This window comes from Quercus lobata, chromosome 10 (genome assembly GCF_001633185.2).
Source record: "Quercus lobata isolate SW786 chromosome 10, ValleyOak3.0 Primary Assembly, whole genome shotgun sequence".
In the NCBI taxonomy this organism is placed as follows: Eukaryota; Viridiplantae; Streptophyta; class Magnoliopsida; order Fagales; family Fagaceae; genus Quercus; species Quercus lobata.
This window is the reverse complement of record NC_044913.1, coordinates 37,679,776-37,704,001: the sequence shown is the minus strand read 5'-3', so window position 1 is coordinate 37,704,001 and position 24,226 is coordinate 37,679,776.

Here is a 24,226-nt window from a genome sequence, read left to right as displayed (position 1 = left end):
CAAATTGTTTCTTCTTCAGTTCTCCAATTCTCTCAAAATAACTCCCACTAAAACATTACCTACAAAATAGAACCACTCTCCAGTTGGTTTTCAAATTGTTTTATCCACTTATAAATTAAATTCTGAAAAAAGTATTATTAAAAAATTAAAACAAATCTCTCTCTCTCTCTCTCTCTCTCTCATGCTCTCTCTCTTCATTGATCTGAGTCTGCCTCCAAACCCAACAAAGTCGTTGGTAAGTTTTTTGTTTCTTCCATTAGCAATTTTTTTTTCCTTATTCTTTCGTTGATTTCGGTTGTTGGGTACTTTATTTTTGTTTTTATTTTCTCGTTGGATCATATCAATGTTTAACTGTTTCATTGATCTGACAAACATCACAATTTCTTTGATTCTTATCAAGTTTTCCAAATTATATTAAATAATTTTCTGAAAGGTATTCAAAAGTTTTGTCCTTTACTCATCGCAAGTGTTATGGGGATTTTGAATCCCTATTTCTTATTTTGTTTTTCTTTTGATAATGGTTAGTGCATTGAAATATAATTGCATAATTTAGACATGATGCTAATCTGTGTTACATTTTTTGAATCCATTATCATTTGGAATTACTACATTTTCTAATAATAAAATACCTAGGGGTGTGATGAAAAAAATATTTCATCCACAAACGCATAACACTCATCACACCCCTAGGTATTTTTGTGATTGAAAAATATAGTAATTCTAATTTATAATAGATGCAAATTATTAACTATTTCCCAAAATAATAGAAGAGCCTCTGAGCACGTGCATGAGCGCGTGCTCAGAGGCTAGTCTATCTATACTAGACTAAACTTGTTTGGACCGAATTTTTTTTTTTTTTTTTGTTCCAAAATACCCCTACAGCCTATGTTTAAGTAGAGGCAAAACTTGGTAAAAATGCTTCTTTAACTTCCACGTAAAACACTATCTACAAAATAGGAACACACTCCCAATACACTCACATTGGTTTTCAAACTCAAATTGCTTCTTCTTCAGTTCTTCAATTCTCTCAATTCTATGTTATTATTCTTTTCACCATTATCATCATTGTTAAGAAACTCCTCTTACTCGCCTCTTTGCTTCAGATTTCACTACAAACAACAAAAGCAAATAGATTTGAGGTAAGCTCTTTCTGACTTCAATTTCTCTCTCTATTTGGCCATGTTTTGCTTATTGTTTTCCTTAATCTCATCTCACGAGGGATCTAAATAGTAGTGCTATACGTTTGTGTTTTTCCTCTTGAGAAGAACACACATATATATAAACCAATTTGGCCATGTTTTGCTTATTGTTTTCCTTAATCTCATCTCACGAGGGATCTAAATAGTAGTGCTGTACGTTTGTGTTTTTCCTCTTGAGAAGAACACACATATATAAACGAACAATCAGAGGCAACCTAATAGTTGATTTTATAGTTTTTTTTTTTTTTTTTTTTTTATCTTTTTTTTTTTGTAGTCTTTACCTTTTTGAGGGATTTTTTTTTTTTTTTTTTTATGGAAAAGAAATGTGAATGTTTTGTCGAGCACTTCTTCACTTCTTCATATATTCTTAACTTTAATTTTGTTAACTTAAAGTACATAAAGTGAGTAGATGTGTGATGAATTGATGATAAATTAATTGGTGATTTTAGCACAGTTTTTCTCTGCAAAGGTTAAGAAAACTTAAAGAATTATGAGGTTATTTTTCTCTTTGGAGCAAGTAATATATTATGTCTTAATACAAGTAGCAGCAAGTAATATATTAAGTCTTGGATTATCGTTTAGCAAAAAAATTCTAGGGTTATCCGATTATGTGTTAATTTTCTTCTCCATGTGTTGGTTTACCAATGAGAAATTAAATTTATGTGGTAGATTTCAAGCATAGGATAATTATTGCTTAATTTGTAAAAAATGATTGTTTTATCTCCAACAAAAACTTATTATTTTATCATGAATTAGATTCTAAAAGGAAAAAAAAAAAAAAAAATTTAACTCCCACGAAAAATAGTGCCTACAAAATAGGACTACACTTTGTTATCATTATCCTTTCCATATCATTATCTTATCTTTTTTTATTTTTTTTTCTTTTATTAGGTTAGTTTGATGGATGTTTAAGTATTTTCTCTAATTAATGACTATTTTTTAAAGAATAGGAATGATATATATTGATTTGTCTTTTTTTTTTTTGTGGTTATCGGGTTTCACTCATTTTTTTAGTGTATGTGTTCTAAGTGGTGCCCTCTCTTCCTCTTATTATTTTTGTTTGTTGTTTTTCTTACGTTTAAGCCTTACTCCCTATTTTTTTGTATTTTTTTTAGGGTGACATATCAACAATTTGGTTAGATTGCACAGCAGACACATTAGATGAATTCGGGTGAGCAAAGTGGTAGTCATTCTATCAAATAGTTGTTAAAAAACATTTTTTGTAAATATCCTACGTTATGAAATTTAATATTGTCCTTTTTTGTGCCTTTCATTGCACATTTGATGATTTTTAATATTGTCCTTTGTTGAGGTCCAAAAAATCACAGCACCCAAGCCCAAAGAAATAAGCACAAGGGGCCATGGAAAAAGAGAAGAAATGGTAAGCCCAAAAGGCTTGAAGCCCAAAAAACATAAAGAAAAAAAGGCAAGCCCTGAAGTTTATGAGAAAAGAAGAAAGAAAAAAAAGAAAAGAAGCCCAGATCAGAAGATTGAAGAATTACCAACATGAAAAGAAAGCTGAGTCGGGATCCTCAGAGACTGCCAAAAGGCTCGGGATCCCCGAGGCATGTAATACAGTCAAGAAAAGATTAAGACAGCTCAAAGGAAAAAGCCAAAAGAACACAAGAAACAGAGGATGGGCACGTCCTTCTCAGGTACCAAATGATCCAGCAAGAAATGAAGAAAATCTGGAGTGACTTCTCATAGCGCAAGTGGGTGAACCTCAGGGAACCAAAACGAAGGGGTATAAAAAAAGGAGTAGCAGCAAAGGACTTTCAAACCAGCAGAGTGGGATTCCACCCATTTGAGAAAAAAGATAAAGAAGAAGGACGGCCAAAAGCTGAATTGTGAAGAACGTGACCTTAGCGCACTCCGAAACAGGTAGTCAGCCACAGACTTTCAAAGAAACAACACTAAAAGGAAGGAAAGAATGAAGAACAGGGAAAACTGAACCTTCTGAGCGATGGGCACAACACAGGCTTTGGTACCCAAGGGGAAAAACAGGGGAATCAATAGTTCTCTGAGACTCCAGAATAACACTATAAAAAGGGGGGAAGGATTGCGAAGAAGGAAAAAAAAATTTATAACAGAATCATTGAGAAAGTTCTATCGAGAAGAAAACTCAGAGAAATTAGTAAATTACTTCCCGGTATCCCAGAAAAAGTTACTATAGCACATACTTGGATTCAAAAAGAATCAAACTTTGCAAGTCTTAGAGGCTTGAATAGCCATCTAAGACTATAATTTTTGAGCTTACTTGAACCTTGTATCACGTCTTAGCGAGCACACTGTAATCATAATAAAGAAAATTCAATGAAGCATTCCCTATTGATTTGAGGATCCCTAACCATTACTTTGTGTATTTACTATTTGCTTTTGCATTACTTTGCTGATTTGATTGTTGTTCAATACAAATATCCTTGTTTGTTAGTTTATGTGTATTGTAGGAAGTACGTCATGTGCACCACTTGATTCTTAAACAGCCCTTTAGCTGCGGTGAATCAAAGCCCAGTCCATCAAACTACAACTATTTGGCCCAGGATCCTTGGGCTCAAGTGCTAGAAAAAAAGCACTCTCACATTTTGGCGACTCCGTTGGGGACTTGGTAACGAAGAAGGAAGAAGCAATCCCATCGCAGAGCATGCCTCCAAGACAAAGGAACAGCAAAGGTACTAATATGCCACTTGCGGCCTCTGAGCCCGTGGGAGAAAACGAGGTAGCTTCTAGACAGAGAGGCGAGGTACCCCTGGTAGAGCAGGAGGTCGTGTCAGGACAAAGGCACGCAAGGCAAGAACCAGACACCATGGCTCAGATGACAACAATGTTGAAGGATCTGGAGCAAGAAGTTCGCCTTCTCAAAGAAGGCAGAACACAAGAAATCAGAGACAATGTTCCCCCTGTTGGTAACCAAGACAGAACTCAACCAGAAGGAGGGTCAGCAGTGGAAGGGAGAACCAACCCCTAGTACTTAACACTGGCAGATGTCAGTGCCCTCCTGGAGCAAGAAAGGGAAAAGCTTTCGGGGATCCCCAAACAATTCTCTCAAGATCCCCCGTTCCCTCTAGAACTTCTTGGTAAGCCATACCTCAAGGGGTATGAACCCCCAAAGTTCCATCCTTTTGACGGAAGAAACGGAAGCGCTGTGGAACATGTGAGTAGGTTCATTCATACTATGGGCCCCTACGCAAGAGACAGAGAACTATGTCTAAGAGAATTTGCTAAATCCTTAGTGGATAGGGCATACACTTGGTACACCACGCTGAGACTTGGGTCCATTAAAACCTGGGATGAAATGATGGAAAGATTCTGTGCTAAGTATTACCACGGTGAGGACAAGATCACTTTCCAAAACCTCCAAATGGTAAGACAGAGGCCTGGGGAGGATCCCGTCTAGTTCATTAAAAGGTTTGAAGATGTGTCCCTAGATTGCTATAGGGACCACGAAGAAAAAGAACTTGTAGAAAGTTGTATATCCAACATGCTTTTCGATTACAGACTCAACCTCAAAAATCTATGCATCGCACAGTTTGCTGACCTGTTATAGAGAATTAGAAGTACAGCACAAACTATGAGGACAAAAAGGATGCCAGTATCCCAAGTCATGACAGCATCAGTGGGAGAGAAAAGAAAAAGGCCTGATGGGAAGGTGTTCGAGGAACCACCGGTGATCCCATGTACAGCTGAGGAATTAAACCATGTCCTGGACAAGTGGATCAGAGATGGAGTTGTTAGGCCATTTACTGTGTCCAGGCCGCCAACTAAAGAAGAAAGGAAGAACCCTTTCTTCCACAATTATGTCAAGCATTCCACCAAGGATTGCTGGACTCTCAGTAGACTTTTCCACAAAAAGCTAAGAGAAGGAATCCTGGAACTCACTCAGAAGGAACCAGAAGTGCAAAGGAACCCCTTGCCTAACCACAAAAGGAAAGGGATGGTAGCGATAGTAATCCATGGGAACCCGACAGAAGCAGGAAAATCTGAAGGATCCTTCCACCCAAGCACAGTCAGGACCCTCCAGAAGAATCCCAAGTTCAGGTCACTATTCAACTAACTGGGATTTGGACCAGAAGTAAGAAGGGTGGCCATAGAGTCTCTCATGAATATAGCAACAGATTTGGGAATGGAATGTTTCATAGTAGAGCCACATGTTAGTCGAGCTTTCCTGGAGACGACCAATGCAATAACTTTCACCGATGAGGACATGGAGGTTAAGCATCTAGACCATCGTAGGCCCCTTTATCTAATGGCCACCATAAATGGTGTCCAAGTCAGATGAGCATTGGTGGACGCAGAGGCATCACTCAACCTCATAGCCTTGAGTACCCTAGAAGCTGTAGGCCTGGTTGACAGAAGGATCCTGGGGGCTCCCATGGAGATAACAGGATTTGGAAGGTCGGTGGAATCAACTGAAGGATACGTGCAGCTGGCCTTGAGAGTAGGACCAATAGTGGCCCTGACAAGGTTTCATGTAATTAACGTAGAGGTATCCTACCATGTACTGTTGGGACGCCCATGGCTCCATAAACACTGCCTTATTCCGTCTACATACCATCAGTGCATTAAAGGGAGATTGAACGGGAGGCCCGTGAGGATCCCTGCCAACCGTAACCCTTTCAGCCAGGGAGAAGTGAACTTTGCAGAAACAATGTTTTGCAATGAGCTAGAGCCAGATGATGAGAGCCCTACGCCAGGTACTCCAGGAGCACTTATCCTGGAAGATGAAGAAGAAGGAGAAAAAGGCACCCATGACCTGAGAAACCTTCTGGAAAAAAAAAAGGCAAAAGAGGGAGCTCAGCTCTTCAGGATCCCGAGAATGTGTAGTGGTGCGAGAACCCGGAGGAAGGTTGATTTATCGCTTGTGAAGATGCGCAAAACCTGAACGCATCACGCAGAAAGGTCCAAGACCACTAGGTTGCATGATGGCCCAAGAAGAAATCCTAGAGGAACCAATCAGGGAAGCCCAGATTCAGCCTGAGGAAGAATTAAAGGAAATAAATTTGGGAGCTGAGCTAGGATCCCAGAAGCCTGTCTTTATTAACAGTCAGCTGATGGCACAAGAAAGGGAACAATTAGTGGCCTTACTCCAGAAGTACAGAGATGTGTTTGCATGGACCTATGATGAAATGCCTGGTTTAGACCCGGGATTGGTAGTTCATTCTCTTAACGTGGACCCAGGAGTAAGACCAGTAGTTCAGCCGACTAAGGTCTTTGACACCGAGGTAGAAGCTCAGATAATTCAAGAAGTCAAAAAGCTGCTAACAGCTGGTTTTATCAAACCCATCCAACACCCCAAATGCCTTTCCAACATAGTACCTGTGAAAAAGAAAAATGGTCAAATCCGTTGCTGTGTGGACTTTCGCAACCTGAATAAGGCATGCCCAAAAGATGAGTTCCCCTTGCCCAATATCGACCTCCTTGTAGATTCAACTGCAGGAAGCTCTATGTTCTTGTTTATAGATGGGCACAGTGGGTATAACCAAATTCACATGGCTGCCAAAGATGCAGAGAAAACAGCATTCAGAACTCTAATCGGAAAATTTTATTACACTGTAAAGCCTTTTGGCCTAAAAAATGCGGGGGCCACGTACCAGCAAACCATGACAACTATCTTTCACGACATGATGCATAAGGAGATGGAGGATTATGTAGATGATATTGTGGTCAAATCAAAAACTAGGACAGGACACCTTCGGGTACTTGAGCAAGTTTTTGAAAGATGCAGGAAGTACAAACTGCGCATGAACCCCATGAAATGTGCCTTCGGGGTGTCTGCTGGAAAATTTCTTGGGTTTCTGGTACATCACAAAGGCATAAGTGTAGATCCAGCCAAAGCCACAACCATTGCCACAATGAAAAGACCAACAATGGTGAGGGAGCTCAAAAGCTTCCTGGGAAGGGTCTCCTATATTAGGAGATTTATGCCTGGGTTAGCTTCAGTTACGACAGGTTTATCCAAACTGTTGAAAAAGGGAACTGAGTTCACCTGGGGAACGGAACAACAGGAGGCCTTCTAGAGGATTCAGCAGATCATGAATCATTTGCCCACCCTCCAAGCGCCAGTGCATGGGCGACCTCTATTACTGTACTTACCATCAAACTCCCAGGCAATAGGAGCCTTGCTATCACAGGAAGATGACTATGGGCACGAGCAACATGTTTATTACGTAAGCAGGACACTCAAAGACGCCGAGACCAGGTACCCCAAAATAGAGAAAACCTGCCTAGTAATCATCTACGCGTCCCAGAGGCTGAAAATGTATTTCTCAGCTCACCAGATCCTTTTGGTGACTAAGTCCCACCCCATAAAGGCACTCCTGCACTAGCCCCTTCTCACGGGAAGAATAGCACAATGACTAGTCCTGCTCTCTCAATATGACATAGGCATCAGAACCCCCAAGGTTGTCAAAAGCCAAGCCATAGTAGATCTGCTGCTCAGTTCCTATGAAAGGAAGAAAGCCCACTGAGTGAAGAAATCCCAGGCAAGGTGGCAGTGACAGAGATCCCAGGAAAGAAATGGACAATGAGATTCGATGAGTCAGCTACAACAACTTCAAATAGAGTAGGAGTCGTACTAAGCTGTGAGAATGGGGACACCATACCCTTGTCTTTCAAGCTTGGGTTCTCATGTTCTAATAACGCAGCTAAATATAAAGCGTACTTGACCGGGCTGACTATAGCACTTAGTATAAGAGTAAAGCATATGAAAGTATTGGGAGACTCCAATCTTGTAGTTTCCTAAGTGAAAAGTGACTTTGCACTAAGAGAACAAAGTTTAGCAGCCTATAGGACTTGGGCGCAAAGGCTGGAGCTGGAATTCCAAACTTTTAGCATAAAGTACACGCAAAGAAGTGAAAACAGGTTTGCTGATGCGCTTGCCACCCTGGGATCCCAGATACCATTCAAAGGAAGGGACACGCTGGTAAGGATAGGAAAGCAAGAACATTCTATCATAAGGATCCTCCATGAGATGTACCCCAGAGAGTCCAAGCAGTAGGACTAGAGCGAAGTCAAAGAAAAAATGAAAAAGGCAGGACCCGGAGGAAACATCAAAGAACTGAAGGATTACACTCTGATAGAAGGGGAATTGTACAGAAGGCTACCAGAGGGAATCCTATCCAGGTGTATCAACGAGAAGGAAGGAAAGTTGAAACTGGAAGAACTACATACCCAAGCCTGTGGGATCGTAGAAAAGATCAGTCTATATAGAAGAATGCAACGCATGGGATACTACTGGCCGAATATGAACAAAGAGGCAGCAACTATACAAGAAAAATGTCAAGAGTGTCGACTTGCGATAGATAAGGAAGAAAGCTATGCTGTGTTTGTTGTAGAAGATTGGAGAATTTCCTTCATAGAATACTTGGTTCAAGGGATCCTACCAACTGACAGGACACTAGCCCACCAGCTCAAGAAACTTGCAGACAGGTACTTCTTGCAGAACGGGATCCTATTCAAAAGAGGATACAGTGGGGATCCCCTAAGATGCCTGGGGCCAAGGGAAGCTAGAGAAGTAGTCAGGGAAGTCTATTCCGGTGATTGTGGGAGTCACCGGGAAAAAGAAGGCTCTATAAGCAGTTATTACTGTTGGGATATTACTGGCCAACGATGAAAAGGGATTCCGAAGAGCTAGTCAAAACCTGCCACGCCTGTCAAGTCCTTGGAGATGTGATCCATACTCACCCAAATGTGTTGCAGGATATGTTGACACCATGGCCTTTTCACATAGGGCCTATAAACCCTCCACCCAATGGTTACATATGGATCTTAGCAGCCACAGAGTACTTTACAAAATAGGTAGAGGCCATCCCTTTGGAAAAAAGCCACTGGAGCAGAAGTAGCAAACTTCGTTCGAGAACATATCATTACAAGGTTCGAGATCCCTAGGAGATTGATCAATGACAACGGGACCCCATTCATAAATAAAGACATGAAGGGGTTGACTGAGGCATGTTACATCAAGCATGGAAGGTCTACCCCATACTACCCACAAGGAAACAGCCAAGCTGAGGCAACCAATAAGGTGATGCTGAAGATCCTGAAAAAGATGAAGCATGAGTATGGAGGGAAATGGAGTGACCATTTGACAGATGTACTTTGGGCATGCAGGAGCTCTGTAAAAACAGCCACAGGATTTTCGTCATTTTTCCTAGTCTATGGAACAGAAGTTATCAGCCCTATGGAATTAGTTGTTCCTACACCAAGAGTGGTCCTTGAAGAAAGCCAAGAAGAAACCAAGGACACAAACAATGAAAAGAGATCGGCAGATCTGGAAGGGATAGAAGAAGAAAGAGAACTGGCCAAGAAGAGAAGCCAGAGGTACCAGCAAAGAATGACTAAAACATATGCACAAGCAGTACGCCTAAGAACTTTCACTGAAGGGCAGTTGGTACTAAGGATGGCAGAACACGTAAGGAGGAACCAGCTGGGGCCCTCCAAATTCACCTCAAAATGGGAAGGACCCTACATCATCAGGACAGCTCATGAAAGTGGATATTACTACCTTACAAAAGAAGATGGGACAGTTCTGACAGAACCCATAAACGGGAAATGGCTGAAACAATACTATGCATAAGAAAGAACGGGTCTCAGCATGCCAGGATCCTTTTGCAAACTTCACAACTCACTAAGTGTTTTTCTTTTATCATTTCTTCACTTTTGCTATGAATTTTTGCCTAAATGATTTTGTTCAGGAACTTATGATAGAATGACACTCTGTGGTCCGTACTATCTTTAATGACTTTTCCTATGTTCCTTAAATAATAACCATATTTTAATGAAGTTTTCTTTCTTTCAGCCTTTAAGTCTTAAATATTGCAAAGTTCAAATTTGGACAGAATTAAGGAAGGATATCTGGGTCAAGACAAAAAAAAAAAAATATATATATATATATATATACACATATATATATATATAAATACCTTTTGACACATGACCCAGGATCCACCTCACAGATGATTCCAAATACCCCACAAATAGTTTCAAGTGCATGGTCTAGGATCACAAGCAAAAGTAAGCGTCCAGGATACCTAGCCTATCACTTGACAAAAGGGGGACCTGTCAAGTTCATGAACTAGGACCATATCTATATCTATATATATATATATATATATATATATATAATAAAATAATAAAAAGGGATACCCAGTGTACCCAGTTCAGTACTTGCATAACAAAGTAACCACCGGGTACCTAATCCAGGACCTACAGTAAGGTTTGTAGGAACCATGGCCCAAGACTCAGTAAGAAAAAGAGAAAAGAGGGGAAAGAAAAGCAATGTATCAAAGGGAAACAAGCAAATCCACATGCTATTAAGAGAAATTAGAAGCAATCTTGAAACACAAACACTGAGAAACAGTTTTAAAATGCAAAGAAGTAGCCTCGAAACACAAACACAAATCTATGAAAAAAAAAAGTAGTGTTCAAAAAAAAAAATAGAAACTTATACAACCCCAAATTGTTTATACGCATCTAAAAAGGGAGAGGGGAAAAGCTAGAAAATGAGGCCGGCCAATAGAGAGCCATCTGGAGAAATAACAAGCACAGCCAAAGAAGAAAGGATTCCCTGCCTTTTGACCTTCAAATCTTGCAAAGCCTTGTGAGCACGAGCCAAAGCCTCCTCAGCAGCAGCAATCTCAGCATCTATGCTCCTGGAAGCTTGCCTCTGGAACAGCACGCGGGCCAGTAGGCGCAAATGATCCAGCAAGAAGGACAGATTAAACTTGGCCTCTAGAAGGTCCTGAACCACTCCCCTCCACTCCAAAAGCTTTTCTTCAGATAAACAGCACACAGCAATTCCATCAAAATATTACCCAGAAAAACACCTCCCCTAAAACCATTGGTGAAGTCTCTATGACTCTTAAGCAAACTTTCTAGCAACGATAGACCCTCCACAGGCACGGAGAAACGTAGGAAGCTGCCATAAGAAGACCCAAAGGAATAGAAGTGGCTAGCAGGAAGGCTGTTAAACTCCATAAGATCAAAACAAGCTAAGAAGGTGGAAAGCCTTGAATTAAGATCTAAAGCAGCCACTCCTAGAATGTCTCCCATCACTGTATCTCCACCTGCAGGTACTGGGGAACCTTCAGCCTTTTGGTTTGTTTGAAGATCAGCAATCTGAACGGATCTCACAACTCCCTCAGGTACAATAGACTCAGAATCCCTAACACCTGTATCAACACTCACAAAAGAGGAAAAAAAACAAGCTTAGCTCAAGAAAAAAAAGGGGGGGAGCAGCAAGAAAAAGAAAGAGAGAAGGAAAAAGAGCAAACTAGTATCAGCCTCCTGAGGCGGAACCTCATCCTCCTGCCCCTCTGGTTTCTTTGAAGATTCTGGGAAATGACACAAAACAAGTTGAAGAAAGGGTGAGGAAACTGTGGCAAAATGGCTAAAAGAAGGTAGAGATGCAGAGGGCTTCACCATAGAAGAAGAAGGCGGGGAAAAGGTGTAGAAAAAGAAAGAAAGAAAAGGAAACACAGTAAGAACGATCTACACTCACCTTCAGAATCCTCTGATTCCAAAGAAGAGGCAACGCTAGGAACAGACCTCACACGAGCTTGACCTAAAAGGAGAAAGGAAAGAAGAAACTCAAAAGGTCCACTATTATAAAGGGAAATACGGCTCACCTATTTGTTTAGATAGAGGCGTGCCTCCCAAAGTTTCTTTACTTAACACTGTCTGAGGAAACGCGGTTCTGATGGGACTGGGAATCCGCTCAAGCTGAGGACTTTGGGATGCAGGGAGTTGGGAAGCTTCAGGATCTTGAGTAGCTTGGACACCCTGCATTGGCATCCCAGTCTCCTCAGCCATGCCACCACTAGGGGGCTCCTCCTCCATACTGGGAAACACAACAGAAAGGGTCGTAACCGTCTCTTCCTCCAAAACCCTATCAGCCATGGGAGGAGACACCTCCACCTAAAAAAAAAAAAAAAAAGGGGAAGACAAACAATAATAAGTGAAGACAACAGGGTGTCCCAAACACACAGTACCAAAGAAAGGAATAAGAGCAAACGGAGAGGTGTGAATAGGGAAAGGCCATACCACATCATCACCGGACGACTGACTTCTACCTTTCTTGAAGTCCGACTTGCGTTTGGACTGCAAAGGAAACAACCACTCATTAGCTAAAAGGAGGAAGTGACTACAACAATAGTAACAAATATAAAAGAGAGAAGAAGGAAAGAGGTCTTGCCCTTCTCTCTCTCTCTACAGATTCTTTGAGGGTCTTTTGTTTACTACGAGTACGCCCAGAGGGTCCTAAGGGGGGCTGAGATACAAAATCAGAGGATCCCAAATGACCATGGACTGAAGAAGTCACAGGAACCTAGGAAAAAGAAGACTCTACCTTAGTCTTCTTCCGGGTCCTTGTAGCCAAAGGTTGCCCGACTTCCTTTTCCTCCGAAGTCACCAACTGTTTCTGGGATTTCCCAGTCATTCTCTTTTTTGCCTCAGGACCAACCTTCATGCCCTCTGTACTTTCTTCAACATCAACTGCTTTCAATTTTTTCAGCCTAATCTCCTTGCCTTTACCCGCAGGAGTGGTAGCGCCTATTGTCTCTATTGCACCCTTCTTAATGGGTAACTCGGAGGAAGTACCAATAATAAGACCACAGCCCGACCAAGTTGCTGGAAAATCTTGTGCATATGTTACCCAGCCTCCCCTGAAGGCATGCCATTCCGCAAACCCCGTCTTACTACTTATAGCAGTAGATACAATCCCAGCAGTGGGCAGGGATAAGCGTTTATTGGATGTTGGAGCAGAGGAAATACTAAGATTAGAGGTTTCCCTAATTGTGCCAGAGCCAACGTAATCAACAAAAGATTTTTGTATTCTCCTCCAGTAGCCAGTATAGCCATTGGCTGCAAAAACTCCTCTCTAGGAATTAGGCACTGCAAACTGAGGGCTCCTCCGCGACCAATAGGAGAAGGCCTACAGCCTCAAAAAAGGATCCAAAGAAGGGAGAGACGGTACTATTTCCTTAAAAACTGGGGGAATATCCTGGTTGAAACCGAACTGCCGAAGTACCCGGTGTGCCGAGTAATGAGTATACCTTGGGCCGCTCGAAGAAGGCACCGGAAGCCAAGAGAGACTAATGCAAGCTAAGTAGGCTAAACTACCCTCATCACCGCAGCGCAAATCAAAAGTATTTCCGATAGAAGTTAGAAAAGAAGACAACACAGAGTCGCAAGCAAAACCAGGACCAAACTCCCGGGGAGATCTCCAGTGTAAATTTCCTGCTTGATCAAACAACTCAACCAGGTTAAGACCACCACCTTTCAGACTAATCCAACGAAAGATGATGGGAAAAGTATCAGTCGAATTACCACAAAGACCCTTAACTATATCAGGGGATCTTTGGAATTTGTCCTTCACAAACTTCAAATTCCTGCACTTAGCCAAAGTGGCTGAAGAACGATCCCACATAAATATCTGGAGAATGGCACAGTGAAGAGATGAAGTGATCACATAACAAGAATCGCCTTCGGCTTCATCTCCGTGGAGCTGATCTAATTGGGAATAAACATGGCCCCCTCAAGCCAAATTAATTGCTAACGGAAAGAAAGTAGACTTACCCCCGTACCCCGGGAACTCACTGAACAGAAATTTACTAAGCCAGAATGCCAGGAAACCAGCTCACCTGACTTCCTTATCTTTCTCACGAGAAAGGGTCATGACCCATCTCCCCATCTTGGCCGGCTTACCACCAGGAGAAGCAGTGCGACCACCAAAATGGCTAAACAACTTATCTTCTACCGTGAGATCCTCTTCAAAAAGACTAATGTCAAAAGGATTCTCATCCCTATATACCGGGAGAATGAAGTTGTTGACCACATCCTCCAGGGTAATTGTCAACTCACCAACAGAAAAGAAAAAGGTATGAAGAGAAGGGCACCAACGGCATACCAGATGCCTGAGACCTTTAGCGTCTCTGAAACCCTCAAGATTCCTGGAAATTGCCACCGCTTTCAGAATCCTGGCACGCTTCAGGTGACCCACAAACTCCTCATCAGATAGTTCCTTATCCACCTAGATGGGCCAACCTTGGATTCCCCGGAACGAAATCAAAGAAGATAGGCAACGACTCTCGAAGTCCCTGCCTGATCTAAAGATCAAAATTTTCTCTAAGGTCTGGAACCTGAGCGGAACCAGCGAAACCCGCCTGACCAGAAAACACCCAAGCATGAGGGGACGGAGGGGCCTCACCATGAGACACCTGAGGGAAAGATAAACTAGGAGAGTACCAGGTGTCCCGTAGAGGAAAAGTCGGGTGCTCAGTGACCTCATGAGATTCACTCTGAGCAGAACCAAAAGAGCCTTCACCCTCAAAAGGGGCTGGGAGTACGCTCTTTTCTTTTTCGAGAAGAAGAAGAAGCCATTAAAGTAATGGGAATGATGAGAAGAAGGGAGGATTGGAAGAATGGAAAAGGGAAACGGGAATAGCAGACTGGTTGAAAAGAGAGAAAAGAGACCTAAGAATGAAAGACTCGGAAAAGCAAAGAGATAATGTGAAACGCCCGCAATAAAGGCACAAAGGGCAGTTGGAGAAGACAGTGTATAGAAAGACGCGCCAGTTGCCAAAATATTTAATTTTGAAGAAGAGATTAATTAGCAGTTATTAATGGAAGTTACGGGGAACGAAAAAGGTGGGTAAAGGAAGTTTTACTCCAAATACTCAACTGCCACGTCCCGTGCAAAGGGGAAATTGCAAAATAAAGAAACACGACACGCAGAAAAGACTAGGATAACCAAAAAGCAGCAGGAAAGGCCCGGATCCTGAAGAAGGAAGAAGGGAACCCAGGGATAATTAAAAGAAAATCCTACAGAATCTAAGAAATCCTGAATTACTCACGCGTGGGCTTCAGGCAACCCACGAACTCAGGGGGCTAAATGTTGAGGTCCAAAAAATCACAGCACCCAAGCCCAAAGAAATAAGCACAAGGGGCCATGGAAAAAGAGAAGAAATGGTAAGCCCAAAAGGCTTGAAGCCCAAAAAACATAAAGAAAAAAAAGACAAGCCCGGAAGTTTATGAGAAAAGAAGAAAGAAAAAAAAAAGAAAAGAAGCCCAGATCAGAAGATTAAAGAATTACTAGTGTGAAAAGAAAGTTGAGTCGGGATCCTCAGAGACTGCCAAAAGGCTCGGGATCCCCGAGGCATGTAATATAGTCAAGAAAGGATTAAGACAGCTCAAAGGAAAAAGCCAAAAGAACACAAGAAACAGAGGATGGGCACGTCCTTCTCAAGTACCAAATGATCTAGCAAGAAAAGAAGAAAACCTGGAGTGACTTCTCATAGCGCAAGTGGGCGGTACCTCGGGGAACCAAAACGAAGGGGTATAAAAAAAGGGAGTAGCAGCAAAGGACTTTCAAACCAATAGAGTGGGATTCCGCCCATTTGAGAAAAAAGATAAAGAAAAAGGACGGCCAAAAGCTGAACCGTGAAGAACGTGACCTTAGTGCACTCCGAAATAGATAGTCAGCCACGGACTTTCAAAGAAACAACACTAAAAGGAAGGAAAGAATGAAGAACAGGAAAAACTGAACCTTCTGGGCGATGGGCACAACACAGGCTCTGGTACACAGGGGTCAAAATAGGGGAATCAATAGTTCTCCGAAACTCCAAAATAACACTACAAAAAGAGGGGAAGGATTGCGAAGAAGGAAAAAAAAAATTTACAACAGAATCATTGAGAAAGTTCTGTCGAGAAGAAAACTCAGAGAAATTAGTAAATTACTTCCCAGTATCCCAGAAAAAGCCACTATAGCACATACTCGGATTCAAAAAGAATCAAACTTTGCAAGTCTTAGAGGCTTGAATAGCCATCTAAGACTGTAATTTTTGAGCTTACTTGAACCTTGTATCATGTCTTAGCGAGCACACTGTAATCATAATAAAGAAAATTCAATGAAGCATTCCCTATTGATTTGAGGATCCCTAACCATTACTTTGTGTATTTACTGTTTGCTTTTGCATTACTTTGATGTTTTGATTGTTGTTCAATACAAATATCCTTGTTTGTTAATTTATGTGTATTGTAGGAAGTATGCCCTGTGCACCACTTGATTCTTAAATAGCCCTTTAGCTGCGGTGAATCAAAACCCAGTCCACCGAACTACAACTATTTGGCCCAGGATCCTTGGGCCTGAGTGCTAGAAAAAAAAAGCACTCTCACATCCTTTTTTGTGCCTTTCATTGCACATTTGATGATTTTGTAAGCAATTGTTATATACGCAAATTTGCTAAAGCAAGAATGATACTGGAGAACTTATCTTTAAAAATAAAATTTTAAAATTGTGGTGAAAATTGGTTCTAAATAATAGACTAACTTTTAGGGGTAAAAACCTACACCCTTAAATATATCTTATATTTGATAGTTTAAAATGTTACTTAATTTTAAATTTTAAAATTTGGTAAAATTTAATCTGATCCAAAATAACTTACCAAAAGACAAAAAGACTCCAAACAAACCATGCCTTTTGAATTTGCATCAAGTGTTACATGTCCTCAATTAACAAATTTGCATCAACGGTTTTTTTTTTTTTTTTTTTTTGAGGGTGGTGAGTCCTTTAATGTTGGTTTCCTATTTTTTTGCAACTTCAAAAAAAAAAAAAAATCCCTATGTTTTAGGTATTTTAATAATATGCCAGCACTGTTTTACGTTTAATTTTTTTAAGTATTTTTATTCCTAAAATTTTGCCAATTATTTAGACACTAAAGCAAGAATGATACTAGAGAACCTATCTTTAAAGATAAAATTTTAAAATTGTGCTGAAAATTGCTTCTAAATCAATGTTATGAATACCGTTTCGGTGACCGTTTCGGTTTGTCTATTGGAATGGAATATTTCGGTACCGGCCTATTTCGTCGTACCGTTTTATACCGTTTCGGAATTACCCGCTAATATATATATATATATATATATATATAATTACAATTATTTTGACATTAACTAATGAACTCAATAGAGAGGTTTGAAAAGAAATCTTAGTCAACTTATCCAACTAGTTAGATGGTTTTTAACAAAAAAAATATTAAATCAGAATAATTGGGTTTTTTTTTTTGTAAATAAACATGGATGTTGGGCATTGTAAAATATGAAGCTTCCAAGAAATTACCAACCCCACGTGATTGTCTTTTCAATGACTTCCTATTTCTTCTTTTTATACTATTTCATCTTTTTTTTACTTATTACTTGGATTGTGTGGTCAACTCAACAAAACAAATAAAACACTACCCCTTACTTTGCTAAAAGTCTGAAACGCCATCTCAAGTTCACTTCTCAAAGATCTTCTCAGCTAGGTTCTAGTGGAGTCTTTGCAAAGACATGGGTTCTAAATTCTAAGAGGAAGCATATAGCCCTACATAAATGATAAATCTCATTACCGTGAGCTTTTCTTGATTTTTTTTTCTTTCTTATCTTCTTTTTTCCTTTTGTTTTTTTCTCTTGATTTTTTTCTTCTCACCTCCTCAACCTTCCTTTTATTTTTCCCCCTCACTGTGGCTCATAAGATTTTTCCCTGTATTCTGTCAATTTTTTTTTTCGCATGAAACTCATTCCGGCCGAATCCATAATTTTGGCCGGTATTTCCCGAAATCACCCGAAATGGCCGGAACACCCCGGAATGACCCGGAATTTGTTCCGAGGTGGAACAAGGGGGTATACCATTCCAGTTTACTTGCTAGAATGGTATTTTCTGGCCATTCCGGCCGGAACGGAACGGAATTAATAACATTGTTCTAAATAAATAATAGACTAATTTTTAGGGGTAAAAACTTACACCCGTAAATATACCTTATATTTGATAGTTTAAAATGTTACTTCATTTAAAATTTTAAAAATTATTAAAATTTAATTTGATCCAAAATAACTTACCCAAAGACAAAAAGACTCCAAACAAACCATGCCTTTTGAATTTGCATCAAGTGTTACGTGTACTCAGTTAATAAATTTGCATCAAATTTTTTTTTGTTTTTGAGGGTGGTGAGTCCTTCAACGTTGGTTTCCTATTTTTTTACAAAAAAAAAAAAAAAAAAAAAAAAAAAAAAAAAAAAAAACGATGTTTTAGGTATTTTAATAATATGCCAGCACTGTTTTACATTTAAATTTTTTTTAAAAAAAATTTTAAGTATTTTTATTCCTAAAATTTTGCCTATTATTTAGATATTACTTAGAAGTAATTTTTCCCATGATTTTATACTTATATATTTAAAGAAAAGAGGAAAAAATAAAAACCACGTTTTATAGATTTTCAACCAATTAATAACATGAAGCCTTTTTAATACAACTAGTCAAGGCAGCACGTGTTAGCCATGGGAAAAAAAGTAGTGATTAGGATCAATTTTAGATTTTATTTTTATCACAAAATAAATATATAAATCATTTGATTTTTTAAATACATAGAGATTTACATTAATCAAAAGATATATTAATTTTAAGAATTTTGATAATTATGTCATAAAAAGTTAATCTCATTCGTATAAGACCGTGACAGATCCCAGTCCAATATTTTATTATTTTATTTTGACCTATAATTTACACCTCAATAGTTGTGAATATATTGTAATAACAACAAAATGTATACATTGTACTTAATTACATTGTAAATTTATATTGTAGACACCAAAAAAATGGCAAATTTTGTACACATTTACAAAATTTGTACAATATTTACAATTTTTTGTGCAAATGTGTATAATATTAACTACTTTTTTGTATTTACAATGTAAACTTGCATTGTAAGTACAAAGCAAACATATAAAGATCTTAAAAAAAAAAAAAAAAAAAACAAAGCTCAAACCAACTGGCATACTTAAAGGGGGGGAAAAAGTGCACCTCACTAATTGAATAAACCAAAAAAACACTATTCATGAGCCTTTGGCTCTTTTCATATTGTTAATAGATATGCCAGTTTACATAAATATTTAAAAGAAGGAAAAAAAAAAAAAAAACTTTAGGCACTGTAGCTATCGTGCCAGTTGAATAAACCAAAAACATTACACAATAAATGTTGTAACATTTTCTCAAAATATTTATTTTTAGTTGTGGTTCGTCACAGTCTCATATTTTATTATTTTATTTTGACTTGTAATAAATTGACTCGTCAATAATTATAAAAGTATTGTGAAATTTGTTGTGTTAGTATAACAATATATATACCAGCTTACATAAATATTTAAAAAAAAAAAAAAAAAAAAACTTTAGGCATTACAGCTACCATGCCAGTTGAATAAACCAAAAGCGCTAGTGTTGTAACATTTTCTCAAAACATTTATTTTTAGTTGTGGTTGGTCACAGTCTCATATTTTATTATTTTATTTCGACTTATAAGAAATTGACACGTCAATAATTGTGAAAATATTGTGAAATTTTTTGTATCAGTATAATAATATATATATTAGCTTACATAAATATTTAAAAGAAAAAAAAACACAAACCGATTACTGAAAAAAAAAAAAAAAAAAAAAAAAAAAAAAAAAAAAACTAGGCACTGTAGCTACCGTGCCAGTTGAATAAACCAAAAGTATTGCACAATAATTGTTGTAACATTTTCTCAAAATATTTATTTTTAGTTGTGATTGGTCACAGTCTCATATTTTATTATTTTATTTCGACTTGTAAGAAATTGACACGTCAATAATTGTGAAAATATTGTGAAATTTGTTGTGTCAGTATAACAATATATATATATCAGCTTACATAAATATTTAAAAGGAAAAAAAAATTGTAACTACTGTATTTATAGTGCCACTTGGCACTGTAGTTACTGTTCAAAACTTGGGAAAAAAAAAGTGGCTCACAAAACCAAAGCCCTGTAGCTACAGTGCTTTAGCGCATTCGCACATGTCAATAATCATGAAAATATTGTAAATTTTTTGTTGTCAGTATAACAATATAAATACCAGCTTACATAAATATTTAAAAGAAAAAAAAAACACAAACCGATTACTAAAAAAAAAAAAACTGTAGCTATTGTAGAAGTGGCACTGTATTTACTGTTCAAAACTTGGAAAAAAAATTGGCTCACAAAACCAAATCAGTGTAGCTACATTAATTTAGTGCATTCGCGCTTTTATATATAGTAGCTATAGTGCCAGATAACTAAACCAAAAGCACTGTAGCTATCGTGCATACATGCATTTGCGATAAAGAAAAAGCACTACACAATAAGTGTTGTAACATTTTCTCAAAATATTTATTTTTAATTGTTGTTAGTCATAGTCTCATATTTTATTATTTTATTTCGACTTGTAAGAAATTGACATGTCAATAATTGTGAAATTTGTTGTGTCAATATATATACCAGCTTACATAAATATTAAAAAAAAAAAAAAACTTTAGGCACGGTAGCTATAGTGCCGGTCAATAATTGTGAAAATATTATGAAATTTGTTGTGTTAGTATAACAATATATATACCAGCTTACATAAATATAAATATTTAAAAAAATTAAAAAAAAATTAAAAAAAAAAAAAAAAGCTTTAGGCACTGTAGCTACAGTGCCGGTAACTAAACCAAAAACACACAGTGCTACAGTGCATGCGCTTTGTATGTCAGTATAACAATATATATACCAGCTTACATAAATATATATTTTTTTTTTTTTTAAAAAAAAAAAACACAAACCGATTATTAGGGAAAAAAAAAAAACTTTTGGCACTGTAGCTACAGTTCCAGTCAATAATTGTGAAATTTATTGCATTAGTATAACAATATATATACCAGCTTACATAAATATATATATATTTTTTTAAAATTAGGAACGGTAGCTACAGTACCAGTTAACTAAACCAAAAGCACTGTATATAAAGAAGAAGGAAAAGACAAAAAAACAAAAAGCACAAAACAAACCGAGTAAAAAAAAAAAAAAAAAGGACTCACGAAACCAAAGCACTGTTGTTGCTACAGTGCAAACACACTGAGTGCACAGTGCCGAAGCACTGTAGCGGCATAGCCACTTTTTATATAGTTAATAAAAAAAATCCTTCAATAGTTAGGGGAGGGAAATTTCAACCAATTCAGCTATTATTTTTTTAAAAAAAAATTATATTATGGCTAAAATATTGTGTTTACATATTTTTAGTGTCAGACCATTGCAACTCAAAAATAAGGGTGCAATATTGTTTTGCAACACAGACACACACATTTTGTATCACAGGTTCATGGCAAATGTTGTTGGAAAGCAATTAGAATGTGGAACAAATAACATTGCTCCACCAACTTCTCCACCATAGCCGGCATAATATTAATAAGTTCACATATTCCATGTTTCAGATGTAGTGAATTATTTTACAGTTTTACCTAATGTAAATATTTCACTTTTCTACATTGATCCATCAACTTTGCATAATAGCTTTTGTCAAGGTCACCACATGTATTTTGTAAGTAGTTTTATTGTTACGATTTCATTATGCATTTTCATTATATGCATTATTTATAAGATTTATTCAATGGATCATTTTTTCCTCCCCCTATGGGTTAATACTAAATTATAGCATTATCTTCCAATTAATAACATGTTGATTACTACATAAACAAAATTGGCAAAAAATGATAATAATTACAGAATACTAGCCTCTGAGCATGCGCTAACGCATGTGCTTAGAAGCTCTTCTATTTTTTGGGTAAGGGTTAATTTAGAGCATTTATTATACTTTGGGATTACTACATTTTCCAATCACAAAAAAACCTAGGGGTGTGATGAAGAATTATTTCACCACACATAATACTCATCACACCCCTAGGTTTTTTTTTTGTGATTGGAAAATGTAGCAATCTCAAATTATAATAAATACTCTAAATTAATCATTTCCCAAAAAATAAAAGAGCGTCTGAGTATGCGCGTGAGCGCGTGCTCGAAGGCTAATCTATACTACGGGCTTCCTTTGTTTGGACCAAATTTTTTTTCTTTTTTTCTAAAATACTTCTACACTCCTAAATTTAAGTAGAGACAAAATTAAAAAATAGTCCGGTAAAAATACATATCTAACTTACACTAAAACATTTCCTACAAAATAGGAACACTCTTCTATTAACCCACTTCTTCAAAGCAACTATACGTTTATTGTTTTTTTTTAATAGAAAAATTAGTTAAACTACCTACATTTCCGTTGTTTTTTTCCTTTAAAAAAAAAAAAAAAAAAAAAGCCCTACGTTTATCCAAAAACATTAGTATTAATTTTATCCAAAAAATAAAAAAAACTAAACTAAATATCCAAAAAAAAAAAAAAAACTAAATAGTTATCAACAAAAAAAAACTAAACTAAATAAATATATACACGTTTTTTTTTTGTTTTTTTTTTATAAGTAGATACATCTTTAACTCCCATTAAAATGTTGCCTACAAAATAGGATCACTCTCCTGATAGTTTTCAAATTGCTTTATCCATTTTTTTAAAAAATAAAAATTAAAACAAACACACGTTTCTTTGTAAAAAAAAAAACACACATTTCTTTGTTAAAAAAACACATCTGTCATACAAGGAAAACAAAAAAAAAACAAAACAAGAACCCTCACACGCGTGCTCAAAGGCTGGTTTCAAATTAATCCTTTAGTTTTAGTGTATTTATAATTTGTGACTTGCATTGCTAATTTTGTTTTTTATGTTTTAGCCTCTATAATAAATAAATAGCACTGTTGCAACTTTTTACTTTTTACTTTTTACTTTTTTTTTTTTTTTTGGTTGGGAAAAGGCATAGAAATACATTAAGCAAAAATATAAACCAGAATTATGCGCATAACACCAACGCATATGAAAATTTCCCCCTCGATATGGCATTATACCTATAGCATCACATTAAGGAAGGCCACAGGCCAGGTACCGTGTGAGTTTAATCGAACCCTATTTTTGATATTCAACCTACTTCAACTGTAAGTATTCCCTCATTGCCCCATCAAGTAACGGGTTCTCTACATTCGACCTGATTTGATTTTTTTTTTTTTTTTTTTTAAATGAAATCAAAGAAAATTAAAGAGAATTTATTAACCTTTAGGCTTAAAAAAAATGTTATTTCTAAAGTTGTTACTAATCTTCTTATTAATCACTAATTGATTTTCTTTGTGCGTACCATTAGTATCGTTTCAAAATCATTTTTAATGTTGTTAAATTTTAGAAATAGATTGTCATTTTTCTTACTATAGTTTTGATTAGTCAAAGCAATAAAAATGACATTTTATTTCTAAAGTTTAACAACATTAAAAATGATTTTAAAATGATACTAATGATATGCACAAAGAGAATCAATTAGTGATTAATAGGAAGATTGATGTAAAATGTGCTTGTTTAACATATTTCCTCATAAATTCTTAAGGATTTTTTTTTTTTTTTTTGAGATAGAAATCTTACTCTAGTCCAATGGTGACTCCAAGAATTTTGTCTAGGGTGTTCCTATTCTACTTTGAAAAAATTTCGGGTCATTTCAGTCTATTTTGGGTGTTTCGGGAAATACCGGCCGAAATTCAAGATTTGGCCGGCATGAAATTTGTGCTTAAAAAAAATTTTAAAAAAAAAAAAATCTTAAAACCAAAACAAATTTGCATTCTGTACAAGGAAAAACCTCAAAAGGAAAAAAAAAAATGAAAAAAAAAGAAATGAACAAAGTTACCTATACAATAAACTATAAGTTCATTTGAAATATTAATAAAATTATTAATTATTGTTGTTTAGTTGTTTCATTAATTTGTTTGTCTTTTATAAACTATAATTTGTTATATTGTTGTTTCATTAATTATAAAATTATTAATTGTTGTTTAGCCTAACATAATTTAATTTGTTTATCTTTTATAATGTATTAGTTAATTAAATTATTAATTATTGTTTATTAGTTGCTTCATTATTTTTCTTTACTAACTATTAGCACACATCCCATGTGCATTATCCACTGCCTGCCTCTCATGCCTTTACTTCCCACCCGGTCCCATGCCCCATTCACCCCTCCCCCCACTCAACAGACAAGCCCCTATCACAAGAGCCAATCAGAAATTCACAATAACCAATCACAATAGACAATACACTAAAAGACAAAAAAGAGAA